Source organism: Schistocerca serialis, chromosome 2, assembly GCF_023864345.2.
Source record: "Schistocerca serialis cubense isolate TAMUIC-IGC-003099 chromosome 2, iqSchSeri2.2, whole genome shotgun sequence".
Lineage (NCBI taxonomy): Eukaryota > Metazoa > Arthropoda > Insecta > Orthoptera > Acrididae > Schistocerca > Schistocerca serialis.
The window spans coordinates 1,062,402,155-1,062,426,569 of NC_064639.1; positions in this window are offsets into that span (position 1 = coordinate 1,062,402,155).

Consider the following 24,415-nt stretch of genomic DNA (forward strand, 5'->3'; position numbering starts at 1 on the left):
CTTTCTTTTTTTAAAAGGTTATTGAATGATTTGTGACTGTCCTCAGTTGGATTACGAAAGGGGGTCATCAGCCAACAAGGCCATACCCTTCATCACCCAAAAGAACAGTGTTCTTACGTTCACTCAGCACTTTCCAGACACTTGAATTTCTCCATTTTCGATTGTCATGTACTGACCCGGGCCAGCTAGCATCAACACTAGTGAACTGTTCCTTCACATTGCATGTAGCCTGAACATTTATACTAGCAAAACTCTTTCTGTTGATATATTCGTCGCCAAATTGCACAGGTTTTGGAATTCGCAACATGTGTACAGTCAATTACACCAATAGCACTTGGAAATTTACATTTTTGTAGCCACTCATTTTTAACCACAGTAATAACATGTGTTGAAGACGGAAACTTGATCCACAACTCAGCTTTTTCCATTATCTTTTTAGAAACACTACTCACTGTTGTTGTTGCTGTGGTCTTCAGTTCTGAGACTGGTTTGATGCAGCTCTCCATGCTACTCTATCCTGTGCAAGCTTCTTCATCTCCCAGTACCTACTGCAGCGTACATCCATCTGAATCTGCTTAGTGTATCCATCTCTTGGTCTCCCTCTACGATTTTTACCCTCCACGCTGCCCTCCAATACTAAATTGGTGATCCCTTCATGCCTCAGAACATGTCCTACCAACCGATCCATTCTTCTAGTCAAGTTGTGCCACAAGCTCCTCTTCTCCCCAATTCTATTCAATAGCTCCTCATTAGTTATGTGATCTGCCATCTAATCTTCAGCATTCTTCTGTAGCACCACGTTTCGAAAGCTTCTATTCTCTTCTTGTCTAAACTATTTATCGTCCACGTTTCACTTCCATACATGGCTACACTCCATACAAATACTTTCAAAAACGACTTCCTTACATTTAAACCTATACTCGATGTCAACAAATTTCTCTTCTTCAGAAATGCTTTCCTTGCCATTGCCAGTCTACATTTTATATCCTCTCTACTTCGACCATAATCAGTTATTTTGCTCCCCAAATAGCAAAACTTCTTTACTACTTTAAGTGTGTCAATTCCCAATCTAATTCCCTCAGCATCACCCGACTTAATTCGATTGCATTCTATTATCCTCGTTTTCCTTTTGTTGATGTTCATCTTATACCCTCTTTTCAAGACACTTTCCATTCCGTTCAACTGCTCTTCCAAGTCCTTTGCTGTCTCTGACAGAATTACAATGTCATCGGCGAACCTCAAAGTTTTTATTTCTTCTCCATGGATTTTAATACCTACTCCGAACTTTTCTTTTGTTTCCTTTATTGCTTGCTCAATATACAGATTGAATAGCATCGGGGATAGGCTACAACCCTGTCTCACTCCCTTCCCAACCACTGCTTCCCTTTCATACCCCTCGACTCTTATAACTGCCATCTGCTTTCTGTACAAATTGTAAATAGCCTTTCGCTCCCTGTATTTTACCCCTGCCACCTTCAGAATTTGAAAGAGAGTATTCCAATCAACGTTGTCAAAAGCTTTCTCTAAGTCTACAAATGCTAGATATGTAGGTTTGCTTAATCTTTCTTCTAAGATAAGCCGTAGGGTCAGTATTCCCTCACGTGTTCCAACATTTCTACGGAATCCAAATTGATCTTCCCCGAGGTTGGCGTCTATCAGTTTTTCCATTCGTCTGTAAAGAATTCGCGTTAGTATTTTGCAGCTGTGACTTATTAAACTGATAGTTCGGTAATTTTCACATCTGTCAACACCTGCTTTCTTTGGGATTGGTATTATTATATTCGTCTTGAAGTCTGAGGGTATTTCGCCTGTCTCATACATCTTGCTCGCCAGATGGTAGAGTTTTGTCAGGACTGGCTTTCTCAAGGCTGTCAGTAGTTCTAATGGAATGTTGTCTACTCCCAGGGCCTTGTTTCGACTCAGGTCTTTCAGTGCTCTGTCAAACTCTCCATGGAGTATCGTATCTCCCATTTCATCTTCATCTACATCCCCTTCCATTTCTATAATATTGTCCTCAAGAACATCGCCCTTGTTAGTCGCTCTATATACTCCTTCCACCTTTCTGATTTCCCTTCTTTGCTTAGAACTGGGTTTCCATCAAAGCTCTTGATATTCATGCAAGTGGTTCTCCTTTCTCCAAAGGTCTCTTTAATTTTCCTGTAGGCAGTATCTATCTTACCCCTAGTGAGATAAGCCTCTACAGCCTTACATTTGTCCTTTAGCCATCCCTGCTTAGCCATTTTGCGCTTCCTGTCGATCTCATTTTTGAGACGTTTGTATTCCTTTTTGCCTGCTTCATTTACTGCATTTTTATATTTTCTCCTTTCATCAATTAAATTCAATATTTCTTCTGTTACCCAAGGGTTTCTACCAGCCCTCGTCTTTTTACCTATTTGATCCTCTGCTGCCTTCACTATTTCATCCCTCAAAGCTACCCATTCCTCTTCTACTGTATTTCTTTCCCCCGTTCCTGTCAATTGTTCCCTTATACTCTCCCTGAAACTCTGTACAACCTCTGGTTCTGTCAGTTTATCCAGGTCCCATATCCTTAAATTCCCACCTTTTTGTAGTTTCTTCAGTTTTAATCTACAGTTCATAACCAATAGATTGTGGTCAGAGTCCACATCTGCCCCTAGAAATGTCTTACACTTTAAAACCTGGTTCCTAAATCTCTTTCTTACCATTATATAATCTATCTGATATCTTTTAGTATCTCCAGGGTTCTTCCATGTATACAACCTTCTTTCATGATTCTTAAACCAAGTGTTACCTATGTTTATGTTGTACTCTGTGCAAAATTCTACCAGGCGGCTTCCTCTTTCATTTCTTAGCCCCAATCCATATTCACCGACTATGTTTCCTTCTCTCCCTTTTCCTATACTCGAATTCCAGTCACCCATGACTATTAAATTTTCGTCTCCCTTCACTACCTGAATAATTTCTTTTATCTCATCATACATTTCATCAATTTCTTCATCATCTGCAGAGCTAGTTGGCATATAAACTTGTACTACTGTAGTAGGCGTGGGCTTCGTGTCTATCTTGGCCACAATAATGCGTTCACTATGCTGTTTGTAGTAGCTTACCCGTACTCCTATTTTTTTATTCATTATTAAACCTTCTCCTGCGTTACCCCTATTTGATTTTATATTTATAACCCTGTATTCGCCTGACCAAAAGTCTTGTTCCTCCTGCCACCGAATTTCTCTAATTCCCACTATATCTAACTTTAACCTATCCATTTCCCTTTTTAAATTTTCTAACCTACCTGCCCGATCAAGGTATCTGACATTCCACGCTCACTGTAGTTTGATGAATTCTCATTTCTTCTACTATTCCAGAGTGCAATCCTGGATCAGCTACATACCGAAGGCAAATCTCATCTTCTGTTCCGACGATAGTGCTCCACCTATTCTTTCCCCTGTCTCTGCAGAAAATGCTTTGCAATCCGCTTAACATTTTCTTCGTTGAAACGATACAGAATTTTATAATGCTCTCCAGGTGGACATCGACGTGGTCTGTAACATTTTTCGCGGCGTAAACGTGCTGCTATTTGAACCATATCTGCACTCTGCAAACGTGAGCCTGCTACTGACCAGCCTTCACGTTTACAAGCAATTGCTTCCAGAATGAAGTCAGAGTTTCTCTTTATTCTTACAGTTCATCTAATACCGAAGCAAGAGCACAAGAGGAAAGCAAAAGTTTTCACTGTTCTTTTTGTTACCACAAGCAAAAGCCCTTGCTTCATATTTTATTCATAAATTCCGAAGCTTTAGCTTCTAAATTCGAAGGAAAAGCATTTGCTTCATTTTATTCTTACGGGTCAAGGTTTAATTTTGTACAAGTATTTTTAAGCATTATGTTGAAATTTTCTAGACATTTCAGTTCAACAATATGTTGCATAACTTAACTACAATACAACAATAATACAAAGGCTTATTTCAAATATTTTGATTATGCAATCATCCACTTTTATCCATGTTTATCTCAAAAGAGGCAAAGAACCGCTCTGTGGGGCATTACCCCACTTTGTGAGGTAACAGCCCATCTCAGCCCATCTTATGACTTCAATTTGAAATCGCATGAAGATCTACTCCTCATTGATCACAATATTAGAAAAACTGAAAGTCATGGGGCTTTATCCCACCTACCCTGTATCTTATGAAAATATTTTTAAGATTGTAGAATTTGTGTTATGTCTTCCCAGTACAAATGCTGCAGTCGAGCATGTCTTATTTGATGAATAAGACGTGAACATCTGTGAAAACTCAAATGAAAGGAGAGACTTTGAAAGCAATACTTATGGCGAAAGTTAATTTACAGCACAGTTGTTTGGAATTTTTATGACTTCTCGAACTTAAAGAGAAACAAACATATGTTGGATCTAATTCATTATCACATAAGTATGGGAGCATGAACAAAGAACCATTGAGTGTTGATAGCTGTGCGCAGTTTCCAAGCAAGTGTTGTGTCCTGTTTACTAACTTTTAAGATTTAAAATTATAACAATTAAGCAGTAACTATGAATGTGCCAATCCTTTACATTATGTTTGTCATATTATCATTTGGTGCCTATTGTTCATTTCGTTGGAAACTTTAATAATGTATAACAATTACAGAGCATTGTTGCATTCTGAGCAGTGAACAGTTATAAAAGTGGTCCCTGCTTCGACTCCCAGAAATATTCACCTGAAATATGGTCGAGTATGGCTAGTGCGTACAGATCAAGCTTCTTACATGTTACTTGCATTTTCCAATCTCGAGTCTATGTTCTGTAACTCAAAACACATGACCATCCTCTAGCACAATATTAAACGAGTTTATGAGGCAGTAGAAGAGGAATACTCATAAATGAAAGAATTTGTATCTTACGTTAAGCAAATCTCGGAAGAAAGCACTTGCCAGAGACCAAAAAATACTTACAAATTACAGAACTTCCTACAACAACTTACCCCGTCGTCACTAGATGTGGTAGCCTACTTGGCTGAAAGCTGCAGTACGTTTTGTAAAAATTTTCAGGCTATAGACAGATTGTCAGAAGCTGTGTCAGATGGTTCTTCAACTGTAAGAAAGGCTAAAGAACTATATGATAAACAAGAACTGCAAAGTGTGTTCTGTAGACCATTTTGACAGACATCATTGATGCGCTTGAAAACAGAAGCTCGACAAAGTTTAGTCAGAACTTGATGTAGACGATGTGGCAACAAACAGGAATACTGATTCTGGTTTAAAATTTAAAAAAAAATGTACTTCTTGTATGTTAACTACGTTCCTTCCCTATGCAAAAGTATTTACTGAGTAACTGTAGATTCAATTTCCCTCAAAAATTCATTAAACTGGCGAATGTTATTATCTTCAACAATTCTCTGTATGGTGATGCAGATGGCGCTTCTTTCGTATTCCTCTGAGTTGTTGGAATCCTCTTTTTTCCTATTAATGCTAAATGCGGAAGAAAAAACTTATAGTGCAATATCTAGCTCCAGTTTCCTTCCAATACGAAAGGGTTCACCGTTAAAACATCCCACGAAAAATTTTGCTTCATAGCTTTGTGTTGTCGTTTGCCTTAAAATCTTCTTCTCAGTGTAGGTTCCAAACATTCCTTATTACTTCCCCAGTGAGAAAACTGTTTTCAGCATTGAGATTATGTATAAAGAAATTATAAAAGTCGTGATGTGAACAGAAAAGAAAGAAAGACTATGTGACTATTATTTCATAATTTTTAAGAGACTGATGTCTAACACCTCTTATCATTGAATTCACAACATTTGTGCGTAAATAAGACCAATCGCATCTTCTTAGTAACGTTACTACTTTTTAATTTCGGCCTATAATTCACTGATTTCATCTCGAAAAATGTCTACGCAACAGTCAGTATTTTTAAAACAGTTTCACCTTTGGAACGAGGTATTACTTGCTTCCTCATACTTTCCGTTGCGTTGAAGTGGGCAAGACTTCAGCACAGTACTAAAAAAAAAAGCAACCTCTGCGATAAATAAAAATATTGTTTATTCCATAATCCGCCTGCGTATAGAATTCAGCATCCACCTTATCGAGATGTTGACTGCATAACGATCATCTGTGGTCTACAGTTTTTAACGTTCGTTGAGAGATGATGCCACAGATGATGCCATAGCTAACGTGAGGCAGAGAAGTATGTTATATTGTGCAATCTGCAGTAATAAGTTGAGGTAATTGGAGATCTGCTTTTTTTTCAGACTGAGCTATTACCTCGCAAATTCTGCTTGCGGTTCTTATGGTAAGTTTTTTGCCTGCGATTGCTACTGTTTCTTATCTTTCTGAAAATTTGATCAAATTTTTCTGTACTCCATTTCTGTATGTCAGGAAGAACTGCCCTGTATACCATCCTCTTCTCGCCCAAAAACGAGTAGTATGTGTGAAATGGTCCACAGTGCTTTGACTGCTTCCAAGGCAGAATCTAGAAGATTACACTACACTGGTATAGTGGAGCTTACTATACACGCCCACCGAATTTTCGCTGGACTTTCTTCGTTACGCTGGTGTGATTTGGCTGCCTGCATCAGATTCTTAAGATACCATGCGAAGGATTTTATTTATCTTTTTCTCCTAACATTCTGAAAGAATTTGTAAACAAAACAGGATTATACACAAGGGATAAACGAAATGTGGTTGCGCTGTTTTAAGCACGCTACTGTTCTTTTCGGGAGGATGAAGTACCTGATACCCGTCCAGCCATCCTTATGTAGAATTTCCGCGATTTCCTTAAATAACTCTGACAAATTGTTTATAACATAAAAGTATCGACTGCTACCTCGCTAATCCTTCTCTAACTAGACCTGTTTGTAAATGCTTGTACAGCGGTTGTTTCATGTGTAACAGTAAATATTTTATTAGGTGTTATAGCAGTCATTCCATGTAATGTGTGTGTCTAGTTTCAATTGGTTCAGAGATACAATTGTTAGAATGTAACCTCACAGCAGGTGATTAGGCAAAGGCATATTATTAAGTTAAAAGTCGATTTTCATAAATTTCGCCTCTGACTACAGTGCACTTTGAATTCTCAATTGACAGCATTATGTGTAGGTCCTCTGAAGTCATATTGTCGTTCTTTTATGAGGGCCGCAATTTTCATGATCCGGACGATCATTTAGTTTCTCGCGTTTACTTTTTCTTCGTGCCCTTTACATTTTAACCGTCCTCATAGGCAAAAATCTAAAGGGATAGTATCCGGAAACTTTAGTGGTCAAGAAAAGAGATCATTTCTGCCAATCCGTCCCCCAGGAATGCTACGTTTATACGACGTGTCAACTGATGAGTAGAATTTTCTGGGGTCACGTCATACTGAAAGAACATACGTATCCTTGTAGCCAAAGGAATCTCTTCCAGTCATGTTGGAATTTCGTTTTCAAGAAAATCTAGATAACAGGACCCTGTAAGACGCCATGGTAACACAAGCTCAGTCAACTGATTTTCAATCATAGCACACCAAACATTTACGGACAAGAGTTGCTGAAAATTCATTTACACAGAGGCATGCAAGACCACGGATGTGAGTTATGGGTGTTACCGATAGCGTCACGTGGCAAAACTGAATTTATTAGTGAACAGTATTAATGAGAGTGTTCGGTGATTTCCAGTTAGGCATATTCTTGCATGCGGAACACCGATGTATGTAGAAACTCTATATGTGCTTGTTGAAGAACCTACGCTCTATCAACTGAATGATGTTTCTTACTTCATCTACTCTGCGTTCATTTGTACTTTCCGATGCGATATGATTGTTGATCACAGCATTAGTCTCACTCAGTTTAGTGAAAACAGGAGTAAACGCTTTTAATTTGATACTCCACTTAAGAAATCGTCTACCGTATTCTCTACAAACAGCAGCAACCGCATTTACTACAAAACACATACACAGATTCCCTATCGGCTTACTCAGAATGTGTAAACACATATGGTATCCTTAAATGATACAGTAGAAATGGCCAACAAATCACAATCAGAGTTGAGAAAGCCAAGTATGTAAACTCAAGCATAACTTTACAACTTATACCTGGAAACAAAAATAACCATAGGTAAATAAACCTAAAATATTTACTGTTCCTCGCGAAACATCCCATATATTAATTATGTCATTTATTCTAAAACTGTAGTAGCGTGACACATACAGCACCCTTGTAAAAGTGAACTGTAGAAGACAATAACTATTGCTACTACTATTTCAGTGTGACGCAGAAAAAACTAGCCTATCTAAGTATAGAGGAAGTACAGAGAAATTACATAAACGAATAGCTGAAATGGACTTAGTATTTACTTACAATCAAAAATAAAGTGAAAAATACGTTTGCAAATGTTGAAAGTGACCCGCTGCAATATGTATACCAGCTTTGCACTTCTAAGCATATTCAGATACACCCAGCTTAAAGTTCGGATATCGATGGCCGCAACTTCACAACTGATGTGTTTCTCAGTTCCTGTACTGAGTGTCAATTTGTTTCATAGACCCTGTTCTTCAAGTGTCCCCACAGGAAAAACCCACATGTTGTTAGATCTGGCGAACTGGTGGTCGTAAACGTTTGCTGACAGTTCGTATATAAAAAAAATGGCTCTGAGCACTATGGGACTTAACAGCTATGGTCATCAGTCCCCTAGAACTTAGAACTACTTAAACCTAACTAACCTAAGAACGTCACACAACACCCAGTCATCACGAGGCAGAGAAAATCCCTGACCCCGCCGGGAATCAAACCCGCGCGCGGGAAGCGAGAACGCTGACAGTTCGTTCCTCAGTGAAGACATCACGACTCATTCCAGGGATACCTTAGATTTGCAGCATGTTGTTCCATCGTGCTGGAAGAAGCAGTACTGTCTTTCATATTCAATGAGTTGAGCACAAAATGTATACAAAATTTTCATATACGCAATTGTGTTCAGGATAGAGTCAAAAAATAATGGGCCAGTGACGTGTATCCTGTTGCACCACACCAAACACCAATTTTTTCGTCATAGAGTGTTGCTGACACACAATGCTAGAGGGTTCTCCGTTGCCCAGTACCACGTGTGCTGTGAATTCACATGACCAGAAAGAGGAAACCATGCTTCACCATTCATGATGTAATGGAAAGAGTCTGACAAGCCATTGCTGATGTTACTCAAAATCCACATGCAGTAATCTACACATTTCTGACTGTCATTCTCCCGTAAATGCTGCGCACGATATAGCTTTAGATATAACTTTTCAGTACTCGCTGGCAACTCCACCTACTTACATACGCCTATTGGGCCGATTTACATGTAGACTTCGTTAGGATCTGAATAATTCTTGGTGATAGTCTGCAATAATTACGGTGTGTGAACTGAAGAAATTCTTTGTCGTTTTGCATTTTACACAGATCGGTAGGTGCGCTATTTTTTATACAGACTCTGTAGTCTTCTATCCGGATGCTTGACGCCCCAAACTTCTCGAGTTTCCTTAATCGGAGCTGTTTTCACATGTGCTTCCAAAATTCTCTCTTCTTTCGAGAAAGTCATTTTGCAAACCGCAAAGAGAAACGTCTGACTTCAGTGATGAAGGAAACTGAAATGCTGACAGAAGAATGCTAAAATAGATAATTCGGTAAAACTGTCCATTGTTGTAGCTGTTTATTCGAGAAGTCGAAATATTGCATTCGCATTAAAAGAGGAGGCGAAGGCGCCACCCCCTTACTACTGTTACAACTACTACTACTATAGTGGAAGTCACGAATGACGGCGGTGTATTTTAGTGACATGATTATTATGAAGAATAGCGAGCTACACTAACTGCTATGTAAATTGTTTATATTTTGTATCATTCACGATGAGCCTATTTCGGCAGACTGCCATTGTCACGTGCTCTTATATGTAACATCGTTGCTGTCATGTGATGACATTACATGTAAGACCACCTGACAATGGCAGTTTGCCGAAATGAGCTCATCGTGAATGATATAAAATATAAACAATTTACATAGCCGTGTAGCTGGCTATTATTCTTAACAATCCTGTTATTAAAAGGCATATTTTGCACGGCGGGCACCAAAGAACAAAAGTTATGGACGGCAGTGTAGTTTAGGCTCGTTCTGCGCACCTGTCACGCATTCTGCGACAGCCAATGAGCGTTCAATAGTGTCCTGAGCGCTTTGCTGTGAAAGTCGTAGCCACTGCGAGCATTTAACATGTGGTAGTGACTTATTTAGTGAATTTTTATTCCATTTGTTGCGAGTTGTCATGTTTGATGATGGTAATAAGCGACAAATTATACATAAGCAAGCGAGAGGCATAATTTACAGGGTACACGCTTTCTACAAGCGCAAAAATGCATGTACCGCAACTGTAGCTTGTATCGGCATTACTGCAAACCTAATCCGTGCCTTGACCTATGCGCACTGTATTCCTTAGTGAATCGGACTATAGTATCAGACTGTTCAGTTCACGTTACACAATCGTAAAACACAAAAGAGTGACCAAGAAAGGTCATGATATTTCCGAAATCAGCTTTTAGGTGAAGAAAATTCTATATAAGCAGAAGACTTTAAAAATTCACTAAATATGAAACTGTCATTTCATCAATAAATAAAGGTGCTAAGGGTATTTTAAGTATAGAAATTATCGGTACAGACAAACAAAGAAAACATCTTACTGAAATAGTCTCTGAAGTTATTGAATTTACCATATGTTAAAATTAGAGACCAAGTAGTAAATACATACTAACTTTGTTTTGACCAACAACGGGCCTTGTCTGACTTATAGGACGCTATATGTGACACTTGTTAGTGACGCTGCTTTATAATTGTTTTCGTCAGATGCACTAACCTGGCTAACCTGTTTGTAGAGTGGCTTCATTATGGATAGCTTTGATTTTGATTGAAACACCCCTGTTCTGAAAGAAATGTTAATAATGTCAGTAAGCTGTGAATCTATACTGGTGAAACTGTGTTTGATTACCTTGTATAGAGATCTATCAGTACCATCAGACAGATTATTATTTAATTTATGAATAAGATTTCTCCTCTCAGATACTGTAACAGACTCTGACACTAGGTACGGAAACGTTGTCTTTTCAAAAATTTGTACACCTATATTTTTATTATTTGAATTGTACTTATTTTTATTTAGAGTTGGCGCTAAGTTTATATAATATCCACTAAATATACTGGCAGCATGTTGAGCATTATTTATCGCTTTACCCTTACTTTTAATTTTAAAACTGTGTTTTAGTGCTATTTTTATAACATTCCTAAATGATTTTGATTTATTGCTTGCCGCGCTGTCTGAAGAACCTTGCCGCGGTTCGCGCGGCTCCCCCCAACGTAGGTTCGAGTCCTCCCTCGGGCCTGAGGTCTGTATTGGCGTTAGCGTAGGTTAGTTTAAGTTAGATTAAGTAGTATGTAAACCTAGACACCGATGACCTCAGCAGTTTGCTCCCATAGGAACGTACCACAAATTTTCCAAAATTTATTGCTTACCCTGTTGATACACTATGTGATCAAAAGTATCCGAACACTACCAAAAACATACGTTTTTCATATTAGGTGCATTGTGCTGCCACCTACTGCTAGGTAGTACATACCAGTGACTTCAGTAGCCACTAGACATCGTGAGAGAGCAGATTGGGGCGCTCTGTGGAATTCATGGACTTCGAACGTGGTCAGGTGGTTGGGTGTCACTTGAATCGTACGTCTGTACGCAAGATTTCCACACTCCTACACATCCCTATGTTCACTGTTTCCGATGTGATAGTGAAGTGGAAACGTGAAGGGACACGTACAGCACAAAAGTATACAGGCTGATCTCGTCTGTTGACTGACAGAAACCGGTGACAGTTGAAGAGGGTCGTAATTTGTAATAGGCAGACATCTATCCAGACCATCACACAGGAATTCCAAACTGCATTAAGATCCACTACAAGTACTATGACAGGCGGGCAGTGAGAATACTTGCATTTCATGGTCGAGCTGCTGTTCATAAGCCACACATCACCCTGGTAAATGGCAAACGACGCCTCGCTTGGTGTAAGGTGCGTAAACATTTGATGATTGAACAGTGGAAAAACGTTGTGTGGAGTGATGAATCACGGTACACAATGTGGCGATCCGATGGCAGGATTGGGTATGGCGAATGCACAGTGAACGTCATCTGCCAGCGTGTGTAGTGCCAACAGTAAAATTCGGAGGCGGTGGTGCGTGTGGTCGTGTTTTTCATGGAGGGGGAGCTTGCACCCCTTGTTGTTTTGCGTGGTACTATCACAGCACAGGCCTGCATTGATGTTTTAAGCACCTTCTTGCTACCCACTGTTGAAGAGCAATTCAGGGATGGCGATTGCATCTTCCAGCAGGATCGAGCACCTATTCATTGTGGCCTACCTGGATAGCCACATGGTCTAACACACTGCGTCCCAAGCGGAAAGGCAGCCTAGTCCCCAGCACGAATCTGCCCGGCCGGTTAGTGTCGAAGGGTGGGGGGAGGGGGGGGGGGGTCGACTGGGGGCGAACCGCACATAACCCAGGGTTCGGTGTGGGGCGGCGGTGGGGTGGGTGGACTGCTGTGGCCTGTTGTGGGGTTGTGAACCCTGAGGGCTACGGCGGAACGATGACTCTCCGTCGTTTCAAGGTTCCCGGTTTAATACTCAGTGCACCTGTTCATAATGCACGGCCTGTGGCAGAGTGGTTACACGACGATAACATCCCTGTAATGGACTGCCTGCGCAGAGTCCTGACCTGAATCCTATAGAACACCCTTGGGACGTTGTGAAACACTGACTTCGTGCCAGGCCTCACCAACTGACATTGATGCCTCTCCTCAGTGCAGCACTCCGTGAAGAATGGGCTTCCATTCCCCAAGAAACCTTCGAGTACCTGATTGAATTTATGCCTGTGAGAGTGGAAGCTGTCATCAAAGCTAAGGGTGGGCCAACACCATATTGAATTGCAGCATTACCGATGGAGGGCGCCACGAACTTGTAAGTCATTTTCAACCAGGTGTCCGGATAATTTTGACCACACATTGTATATGAACCATTGCTTAGTCTTTTAGCTGCCTGTAAAACTTTCCTATTGATCCTTCTATATTTTCTAAAGTTCAGTATTTTGCTGCGTTCATTTCGACATGTCTGCTTAGGTTTAGAAGGGTGACCACTGATTTTTTAATCCCTCGTATTACCTATGTATTTGGCTTCTAACTGACTTCAATCCTTTCCAATGGGAATGCCAGAGCATATAACAATACTTATAATCACTGAAAAATGTTTCATATTTGTTGTCTGCATCACCATTTTGATTTTTGTGCTATTGCACCCACTTCAGCATGCTATTAAAAATCCTTATCATTAACAAGTATTATCTGTACATATTTTCAGTGGAATACATTTCTTATTCCTTGCATTCATTTTCAAAGTCATATGATCAGAGAACTGTTACTTCAGTAGGATAGCCACAGTTTTCTTTGTTGGTAAACATCTGATCAATCGATGTACTGAACCAATTCCCATAATTTGGTAATTTCCTGCACATTTGGTTGCATGTTATAGGAGCTAAACAGAGTTAACAATTGCACCTTTTTCCATTACTTTTGTTAAAACTGGCATTTGAGTGACCAAGCACTATTATGCAGTTCGACTTACTTCTTAATTATTTTAGAAGATCATCTATATACTGTAAGAACTAATTAAAGCCACTTGATGGGGATCTGTACATGCAAACAATCATAATTTGACAGTCTGTCAGTTCACATACACAGTATTCAAAATCTTGTTCTACATACTTTAGCTTGTTAAGTTTTACCTCCTTAGATTTATATACTTGTGGATATCGTTGCAGAATGTATTGTGAATGCTCTTAATAATAAATAAGTAACAAATGAAACGCCATCTTAGTGTGGTAGTTTCTCTACGTGTAGAGAAAAAATGTATTAAGCAATAATTTTTTTTTAGCTTTCATCATTTCGTGGGAGGGGGGGGGGGGGGTATCATCAAGAAAAAGTTTCACAAAGGTTTGAAATGTGTAAGGTTGTTTGTAAGCCACAAAATGCTTACCTCCGAGAAGATTAAGACAGAATTTTAAATTTTTAAATTCAACAATTGTTTATACGAAATATTGATAATCAAGTTTTTGTTGCACCTATAAGCTGTCTCATAGGCAACAACCTGAAAAATGGGACCGAATTACTAAGGCCGACATTGATCACTTAGTAATATAGATGTTTAAATTAAAATTGTGATATGGTGCCCTGTGGGCCAAGTATTAGCTTCACTTGGCAGAAACTAAAACTATAACAATTCTCTAGTCATATTACTGTAAGAATAAGATACGTCTTAGAAGTAGAAAACTGAGAAAAATCAGCGTACAAATTTATGAAAAGTGTATGTGAAAACTGTGGGGAATATTCATGCTATGGCGACTTAATCTGACATATTCATGCTATGGCGACTTAATCTGACATCTGATCAACAGAATAAATGGGAAGGTGTTGCTCCTCAGCAAATTACTAGAAATTTAAATGAAGGCTATTGAGTTGCAAAAAATATAAATTTGGGAAACACGTCCTTCATTCTAATGGGTTCTGGTGTCTATGACATTCCTCGTTTTTTCGAGTATGATGATTTTAATCTACAATCATTTTTTAGTGAAGTTGAGTAAACACCTTTTTTTATACAAAATGCACTGAAGCGCCAAAGAAACTGGTAAAGCTATGCGTATTCAAATACGGAGATACCCAAACAGGCAGAATACGGCGCGGCGGTCGGCAACTCCTATATGACAAGTGTCTGGCACAGTTGCTGGATCGGTTACTGCTGCTAAAATCGCAGGTTATCAAGAATTAAGTGAGTTTGAAGGTAGTGTTGTAGTCAGCGCACGACCGATGAGACACAGCATCTCTGAGGTAGCGACGAAGTGGGGATTTTCTTGTATGACCATTTCACGAGCGTACTGTGAATATCAGGAATCCCATAAAATATCAAATCTCCGACATCGCTGCGGCCATAAAAAGATCCTGCAAGAGTAGGACCGACAACGACTGAGAAGAATCATTCAGCGTGACAGAAGCGCAACCCTTGCTCAAGTTGCTTCAGATTTCAATGCTGAGCCATCAAAAAGTGTCAGCGTGCGAATCACTCAACGAAACATCATCGATATGGGCTTTCGGAGCTGAAGGCCCACTCGTGTACCTTGATGATTGCTCGACACAAAGCTTTACACCTCGCTGGGCTCATCAAAACCGACTTTGGACCATTGAAGACTGGAAACATGCTGCCTGGTAGGACGAGTCTCGTTTCGAATTGTATCGATCGGATGGCCGTGTACGGGTATGGAGACAACCTTATGAATCCACGGACTCTGCATGTCAGCAGGGGACTGCTCAAGCTGGTGGAGGCTCTGTAATGCTGTGGGGCGTGTTTAGTTACAGTGGCATGGGACTTCTGATACTTCTAGAAAGACTCTGACAGGTGACACGTACGTAAGCACCCTGTCTGACCACCGGCATCCATTCATGTCCATTGTGCACTCAGACGGACTTGGGCAATTCCAGCAGGACAAGGCGACACCCCACACGTGCAGAATTGCTAAAAGGTTGGCTCCAGGAACATTCTTCTGAGTTAAAACACTTCCGCTGGCCACCAGACTCCCCAGACATGTGCATTATTGAGCATATCTGGGATGCTTTGCAAAGTGCTGTTCAGAAGAGGTCTCCACCCCCTCGTACTCTTACGGATTTATGGACAGCCCTGCAGGATTCATGGTGTCAGTTACCTCCAGCACTACTTCAGACATTAGCCGAGTCCTTGCCACGCCGAGTTGCAGCACTTCTGCTTGCTCGCTGGAATCCTAGACGATATTAGGCAGGTGCACCAATGTCTTTGGCTCTTCAGTGTAAAATACGAACGATGTATTGCAAGTAAACGAAATTCTCATAACGACCAAGATTTCCTCGAGTATTTCTCAATTTCAGTACTAATTACTGAAGTGCTTCTCTCTGAAATGTGGAATAAATAATTCAAGCTTGTGTATAAGGTGCCAGTTGCGAGCTAATGATTTTTTTTACCAGCCTTATCATGGTAGAAACTGTATTACGCTTAAAAGCATCTTGCCCAGAGATACAAGTTCTCAATTACCCTAACAGAAAGTCAAAATCTTGCTCTATCTCTTCTAAAATTTGTCATTTTGTATCTGTTATTTAGACGCTATTCTACTCACAATATGCAGGTAAATTAGGCTTTTGCCGAGCAATAAATATTCAAAAGCTGGAAACAATTGTAATCGTCATTGATGATGATGTCCCATACTCTGAGGAGCGCAGGGGACGATGCGGGAGACCCGCACCCCTGTATTACGCAAGGTCCTAGTGGAGGTGGTTTGCCATTGGCTTCCTCCGACAGAAAGGGGATGAATGATGATGATGAAGACTACACAAAAGCACCCAGTCATCTCGAGGCAGGAGAAATCCCTGACCCCGCCGGGAATCGAACCCTGGACCCCGTGCGAGGGAAGCGAGAACGCTACCGCTAGACCACGAGCTGCGGACGTAATCGACATTAGCCGTCCCAAATGAGACTTAAATGAGTTTGCTTCGATTTCTGGCTAAACTTTTGAGGTTCGAAAAACCACCAAATTTTTGGTCTTTTTTCATTTTTCTCTTATAAATGGAAAACGATACATCCTACTGTGGTTAGAGGAGATACCATCCACTGTAGTTCAAGAAAGCAGCCTTCAGGGCATTGCATCACTGATTACACAGTGCCCCTTTGTCACATGGAACTCATGACCTGTAATTTAAGATAATCCAGTTTATTGCGTGTTGTAATGGCTACGATGCAGACTATCCACAATATTAACAGAAATTTGTTGTGCAAAATGAATATAGGACGCAATAATGTGGACGCCTTTGCGTCATCTAGTACATCAATTAAGCTCATCCCAACACCTAACGGGGCTTATAGTGATAGTAAATATCTTAGGATACCTTGTTATGGTAATATTTCTAGTAAGGTTGGCAAGCGTCTGATCTTCAAGATTATAAATCCGGCCTATTTTATCCCAAAGAATAATGGCCTAAAATTTAGGCGTAGGGAAGAGACAAAGCGGGATAACTTCAAGTCACCAGGTGGGTATAGCATCACATGTGACGATAGTGCTTCTAGATATACAGGTCAGACAGGAAGAAGCTTTGAGGTCCGGATTAAAGGCCACAGGAACAATTCAGGTTCAAGGTCAGCTTCTAGCGCCCATTTGCGTGGAGCAGGCCACTCGATGGCTGTCCTCCATTCTAATTTTCAGGTGTATTACACTAAATATTTGAGAAGGGGTTGAAATTTATTGCTCACTAAAAAGGTTCCCTGAAACTACTCTTAACGCGCAGATCGAGCTACGCCACAAAAGTCTACGGTCAAATTTTGATCGTCTAGGTAAATAATAGTCAACCCACCTAACTGTTGCATCCCTACAGGACACAATTATTCTTTGTTGTACTTTTCTTTTCGGAAGACTTGGTGTTATGTAGTTTTATTTTCAATTAACGTAATGGACTATTAAAAAAAAAACTTTTTATGTGCCCCGCAATACTATGAATACGCTATACCGAGCGAGGTGGCGCAGTGGTTAGACACTGGACTCGCATTCGGGAGGACGACGGTTCAATCCCGCGTCCGGCCATCCTGATTTAGGTTTTCCGTGATTTCCCTAAATCATTCCAGGCAAATGCCGGGATGGTTCCTCTGAAAGGGCACGGCCGACTTCCTTCCCTACTCCGATGAGACTGATGACCACGCTGTCTGGTCTCCTTCCCCAAACAACCAACCAACCAATACGCTATACATTGGCTGCTTCTAAAAAATAATGCAATGTAGCATTCAAACAAGTTCATGTTGTTAGCTAAAATTTTTCAGAGGTGTGTTAATTTGCATTTCAACGTTTTTAACCGTTTTGAACTATAAATAATTTTAAAAAAGAAATTCCTAGTGACCATATAACATGTAAAGGCACCCTCAACTCACAGGCAGCGTATGTTCAGTCCGTTGACTCGCGCTAGCGCCATCTCGCCCACGTGGCTACTAATAACCATCCAACAGTACTGTTTACCCTGGCGCCGAGCGCTTGTATGTGATGTCTACGGCATCGTAAGACATTCAAGGTTTGTTATACTTCTCTGCCGAAGTTAAGGCATGCTAGTGTGCTGCTTTTAGTTAGTTTCATAATTACACAGGAGTCAAAAATTTAAATAGTTTTATCCAGCTTCCTCTCACTTATAGGTGCAGCGTGTTCCCAGTCAGTTTGATCATAGACAACCGCTTTTAGCGCGCTATTGGTTTAATCTTGCTGATGAATGGTAGGGATTGGCTCGTAGCATTTACTCTACCGCGCCATGACTGCTTAAAGAAAATAAAGAAACTTGTAAGTATGAGTATTCAGCTCTCATTGATATATGGTGCTTTATGATATGACGCATCTGTTTTTAAAACCATAGTTAATTCTTTAATGCTTCAATTTCGTAACTAACCACCGAGGAAACATCTCCACTGACTTTTTAATAAAAGTACTTTAATAACCAGTGGCGAAGATTTTATTCACTATATTAAAAAAAACATATCAAATAATATGTTTTATCAGTGGAAAAATACTTCATTACAATTTGAAATTGATGAGAGAGAAATTTTTCTCAACCATTCATTAAGCCATTATTGTTATGTGTTTACATTGATTTACAACTCTTTTTTTATGTTTCTCTGCATTTCGGGGAAGATGGCCCCAGGGAGGAAACGACTTGGTCCAGTTCTTCTCTTCTTCTGACATGGGATCTAAAACGATTTCCTTTGGGGCGATAACAATCTCACCGTCGCTTTACGTCGAATTAAGGAAGATGTCCTCTTATTTAGGAAATTTAAGGCACGAAAGCCCTTTGAAACCGCTGCATGTAGCCGAGCACTTTATAGACGCTTCCCCGCAGCAACAAGCGACTTCTCAACCCTTCTTGCCACCTATATACAAACACATAATGAACTTCATTCCTGCCTCATGGACCTTATCAGGAGTGGCGTTGGGTTCCATGAAGTCTGAGGTGATGGGTTGGAATTTCCCGTTCTTTGGAAATGTGTTTATAAATTTGATCTTGCCCTGTAGAAAAATGTAGAGGTGATGTCACAGCCACTTAAGGTGTGAAGAAATAAAAAGTGCCGGCCGCGGTAGCCGAGCGGTCTCGGCGCTTCAGTCCGGAGCCGCGCGACTGCTGCGGTCGCAGGTTCGAATCCTGCCTCGGGCATGGATGTGTGTGATGTCCTTAGGTTAGTTAGGTTTAAGTAGTTCTAAGTTCTAGGGGACTGATGACCTCCGATGTTAAGTCCCATAGTGCTCAGAGCCATTTGAACCATTTTTTGAATAAAAAGTGCTTCTTAGCTCCTTCAGAGAGCTTAGAACTTTAGGGGGTGTAAATGGATGTGTCTTTGTTGACTTATCCTGTTTTCTTAAGGAATATATTGGTAACGGGTTTTTCCTGCTCACTACTACCAGCTATGTAGTTAGTCAGCACGACTAACAAATCATTATCTTCTCTGACAACGTACGTATTATCTCCCTGTCTCGGCTTTTCTCTGTGGCTGTGCCAACGATCAAGAGGTTTTCTGTCAACATTGAGATAAGACATGTCTTATTAAGTTGGTCTAGTAAGAAACTTTCCTTTGGCATAGTTGGTGACATTGTCTCATCAAATAAAACAGAATCGGATGAAACAGCGCAGGCATGTTCAGTAGATTTTATGCTTTTCTCAGCTCCATCTTCAGACACAAATGGTGCAGTCGAATGCAAAGTGCTAAGACGTAGTAGTAGTTCACATACTTTTCAAGGATGGCGGTAAACAATCAGTGTTCTACACAACTCGCTGTAAGAGGAACCCACCATCAAGGAGGACTTCTCTACAGCTTGTCAGTTTGACACTGACTGGAGTGAACAGTTTAAAGAGGTCTGATTTTCTTGTTTTACCCGTTATTCTGTCGTCATCAAAACAAGGTACTGGCTATGGAGCTAACTCAAAGAACTATGGCTCTAGCTGTTGTGGTGACTTTATATGGAAAGAGATTCGACGGAAAACTGTGCCAGGACTGACGGAGACTGGTTCACCAACATTCAGCTTCGACTGTACACTTCACTACTCGTGGGGGCACTAATCGGTCCTTCCTCAAGAACTGTACTTCCTTGAAGATTTTCCCTTAAATGTTTTCCATGTTCTTTTTTTCATTTTGTTAGATACTTCTTGTATGATTACCATAAACAGAAGTAATTACCATAAAAGTCGATACTTTACCTACTACACACATCAAAAAAGTTTTGCATCACCTCGGTTCCGAGGTCAACATAAACATCATTTCCGCCTTCTTTAAAGCTCATGAAAACCATACAGTGCATGTTGCACCACCGTACAGCGAGACCTTCAGAGGTGGTGGTCCAAATTGCTGTACACACCAGTACCTATAATACGCAGTTGCACGTCTTTTTCCATTGATACATGCCTCTATTCGTCGTGACATCCTATCCACAAGTTCATCAAGACACTGTTAGTCCAGATTGTCCCACTCCTCAACGGCGATTCGGCGTACAGCCCTCAGAGCGGTTGATGGGTCACGTCGTCCATAAACAGCCCTTTTCAATCCATCCCATGCATGTTCGATAGGGTTCATGTCTGGAGATATGCATGAGGGGGACGCGAATTGTCGTCCATGAAGTCGAATGCTCGCCAATATCCTGCCGATGTGGTTGCACTATCGGTCGGAGGATGGCATTCACGTATCGTACAGCCGTTACGGCGCCTTCCATGACCACCAGCGGCGTAGGTCAGCCCCACATGATGCCACCCCAAAACAACAGGGAACCTCAACCTTGCTGCACTCGCTGGACAGTGTGTCGAAGGCGTTCAGTCTGACTGGTTTGCCTCCAAACACGTCTCCGACGATTGTCTGGTTGAAGGCAATGCGACACTCATCGGTGAAGAGAACGTGATGCCAATCCTGAGCGGTCCATTCTGCGTGTTGTTGGGCCCATTTGTACCGCACTGCATGGTGACGTGGTTGCAAAGACGGACCTCGCCATGGACGTCGGGAGTGAAGTTGCGCATCATGCAGCGTATTGTGCACAGTTTGAGTCGTAACACGACGTCCTGTGGCTGCACGAAAAACATTATTCAACATGGTGGCGTTGCTTTCAGGGTTGCTCCGAGCCATAATCCGTAGGTAGCGGTCATCCACTGCAGTGCCCTTGGGCGGCCTGAGCGAGGCATGTCATCGACGGTTCCTGTCTCTCTGTATCTTCTCCATTTCCGAACAACATCGCTTTGGTTCACTCCGAGACGCCTGGACACTTACCTTGTAGAGAGTCCTTCCTGGCACAAAGTAACAATGCAGACGCGATCGAACCGCGGTATTGACCGTCTAGGCATGGTTGAGCTACATACAACACGAGCCGTGTACCTCCTTCCTGGTGGAATGGCTGGAAGTGATCGGCTGTCGGACCCCCTCCGTCTAATAGGCGCTGCTGATGCACGGTTGTTTACACCTTTGGGCGGGTTTAGTGACATCTCTGAACAGTCAAAAGGACTGTGTCTGTGATACAATACCCACAGTCAACGTCTATCTTCTTCAGGAGTTCTGGGAACTGGGGTGATGCAAAACTTTTTTTGATAGGTATAGAATAATTAAATTAATAAATAGAGCTAACTACCTAGGTGGTCAGGCACCTAGCTTAATTACGCTTAAATCTGAATACTCGTACAAACGTGAATCAGTTGTGCTTCAAAAATAATTTGAGTTAATAAAAAACTCTTAGCAGGAATTTAGTGCGGCGAATACTTTCACGTTTTTATTTATGTCTTTGTGAAGGAATGAGTGAATCTTTAAAAAAAAGAGTTCTTTTTACGCAGAAACTGATCCTCTACAACTTTCATGAATGACACTTTTTATTTGGAGAAGCCGTTTTTGAGTTACAGGCGTTGGAACATGAGCGTAACTCAATTTCCGTCAAGTTGGTAAAAGTTGCCGATCTTTGATGATCGATTGTGGCTAAACGGCTGAACCGATTTTAACTTTTAACTAGGTCATTCTACATGAAATATTATGCTCTTTAATTTTAGTGTTTAGGAGATTTTTCATAGGCTGTATCCTTTTCGAGTTATGAGCGAAAATTTGACAGAGACCAAAAATTTCTTGATTTTTCGGTCCTCAAATATTTAGAACAAGACAGAAACATTGTGGCAACATGTTGACATGAGAACACATATGTATTCAGGGCGTCCTCTACACCAATTTTTGAACATGCTTTTTTGTTCCCACATGTCTCCGCTAGTGCAAGAGGAAAGAGGCATCGTATGGACAACATACCTAAGGCTCCCGTATACGAACAAACTGTTCCCGGTTTGGCAAATATTTTTCCATGTATAGTGCTATTTGACGTTTTTGTCAAACGTAGATTGTTTCTGACGTATTTGAGATCAATTTTGATTGACGGAAAATTTTATAAGATGGTGGATGTTGTTCGCCGCATATATTTGGTGAAAACTAGATTTTTTACAATTTGTATCACTGTATCGTCAGTTTCCGCAATTATGGAAGCTACAGTGAAGGATAACAAGACAGTACCAAGGGTGATAATCGAAATGGTAAAGATGTCGCGTCGTCCAAGCCATATACAAGGCAGGAAGAGGAGGCACTTTTTTTTCCAAAAATTGCTTCCAAAATGCAGATGCGTCTTATACTCGAAATTAATATAAAAATGTCCAATGCTTGATTTAAAATTCCCAGCAGTCTTAAAAATGGCCATATATTCGATGCCGCCGGAAACGTATCTCTATTAGGCAACACTAGATTCAAATGGCAGCGGTAGTGCACCGATGCGACGAAAGTGAGTTGCTGGGATTCACAAGCTTGCTAACACCATCTCCCTCTCGCCCGCCATTACAAACCCAGAACACTGTCAGGCCTGTGGTGCGTCATTGCAGTCTATTGTGAAGTGATTGAAAGTGATTTGTATTATCGGTAACAGTGGAATATTTTTGTTACTAGCTAGTTTCGTAATGGAAAAAAATAAAAGGTATTCATATTATGCGGGCTATAAATTGAAAGTAATAGCATATACAGAAGAACATGGAAACAAAGCAGTTGAGCGGCATTTAACCCTCCACCAACAGAATAAACTATCCGCAATTGGCGGGCGAGTAAAGAAGAACTGAAAACAATGGGAAGACTAATGTGCAATTAGAGGACTGAATGCAAAATGGGCAAAACTAGAAGCCGCCGTATTGAAACGAATTCAAGGACACCGTCAAAATGGCGCTGGAATTAACACAAAAATGATTCAAACAAGCGCTCGTAAGCTTTTAGGCCTGGCTTTGCAATCTAATAATAAAACTGCTAAAAATGCTATTTTTTTAAAGTTAATTAAATATGAAGGTACGTTTTATAGTCCGTAGCGTCTTATAGCCTGTAAAATACGGTATGTGTTTCCTCAGAGTCTTTCGCGGTAGCTTGTCTGAATATAATCATCCCGGTTTTTAAGCTGCTTCGATTTGCATTAACGCGTCTTGAAAACCGGGAAGGTTTTATTTAGGCTGTAAGTTGTGTTGTTTTAACGAGCTGTCGTTAGGAGAGAATAAATTTTCTCACTTGAGTCTTCTTTTTCAATGTGAGGGCGAAATAATTATAAACAAGTTATTAAAAGTTTCACTCTCCATATGGAGAAAGCCGATGTAATCATCAGGTTCCGAAGGTAACACTTCCTTTAATAAGTTTTCATGTGTAGGCCTGTCTTCCTCTCTCTTTCTAAACCATTCACTTGACCAGCATCTTGTTTTTTTCCTTCTTCTTTTTTAAACACAATGCCAGAGTTGAAACTTTCTGGCAGATTAAATCTGCGTGCCGGACCGAGACTCGAACTCGGGACCTTTGCCTTTCGCAGGCAAGTGGTCTACCATCTGAGCTATCCAAGCACGACTCACGACCCGCCCTCACAACTTCGATTCTGCCAGTACCTCGTCTCTCACCTTCCAAACTTCACAGAAGCTCTTCTACGAACCTTCCGTGAAGAGGGGATTGTGGAAAATGCGTTCGGAATACTTTCTTCCATATTCCGGATACTAAGAAAGCCTGTATTACTACAGCCTGAGAAAACCCAAAGTGCTATTATGACTTGTATATACCTCCATAATTACTTGCGAAAAAGTTTTGCCTCCAGACAAATTTATACCCCTGTAGTAGCAGTGGATCATGAGGAGAACGGGCATTTAAAGCCAGGAACTTGGAGAAATGAGATCACTCGTGCTGCAACGTTTACACGATTAGTGATCATTCCACGACGTTCAACGCAGACTGCCCAAGACATTGGAGATGAATTCGCTGCTTATTTCGTTTCCGAAGAGGGAAGATTGCCATAGCAAGATGATTACCAAT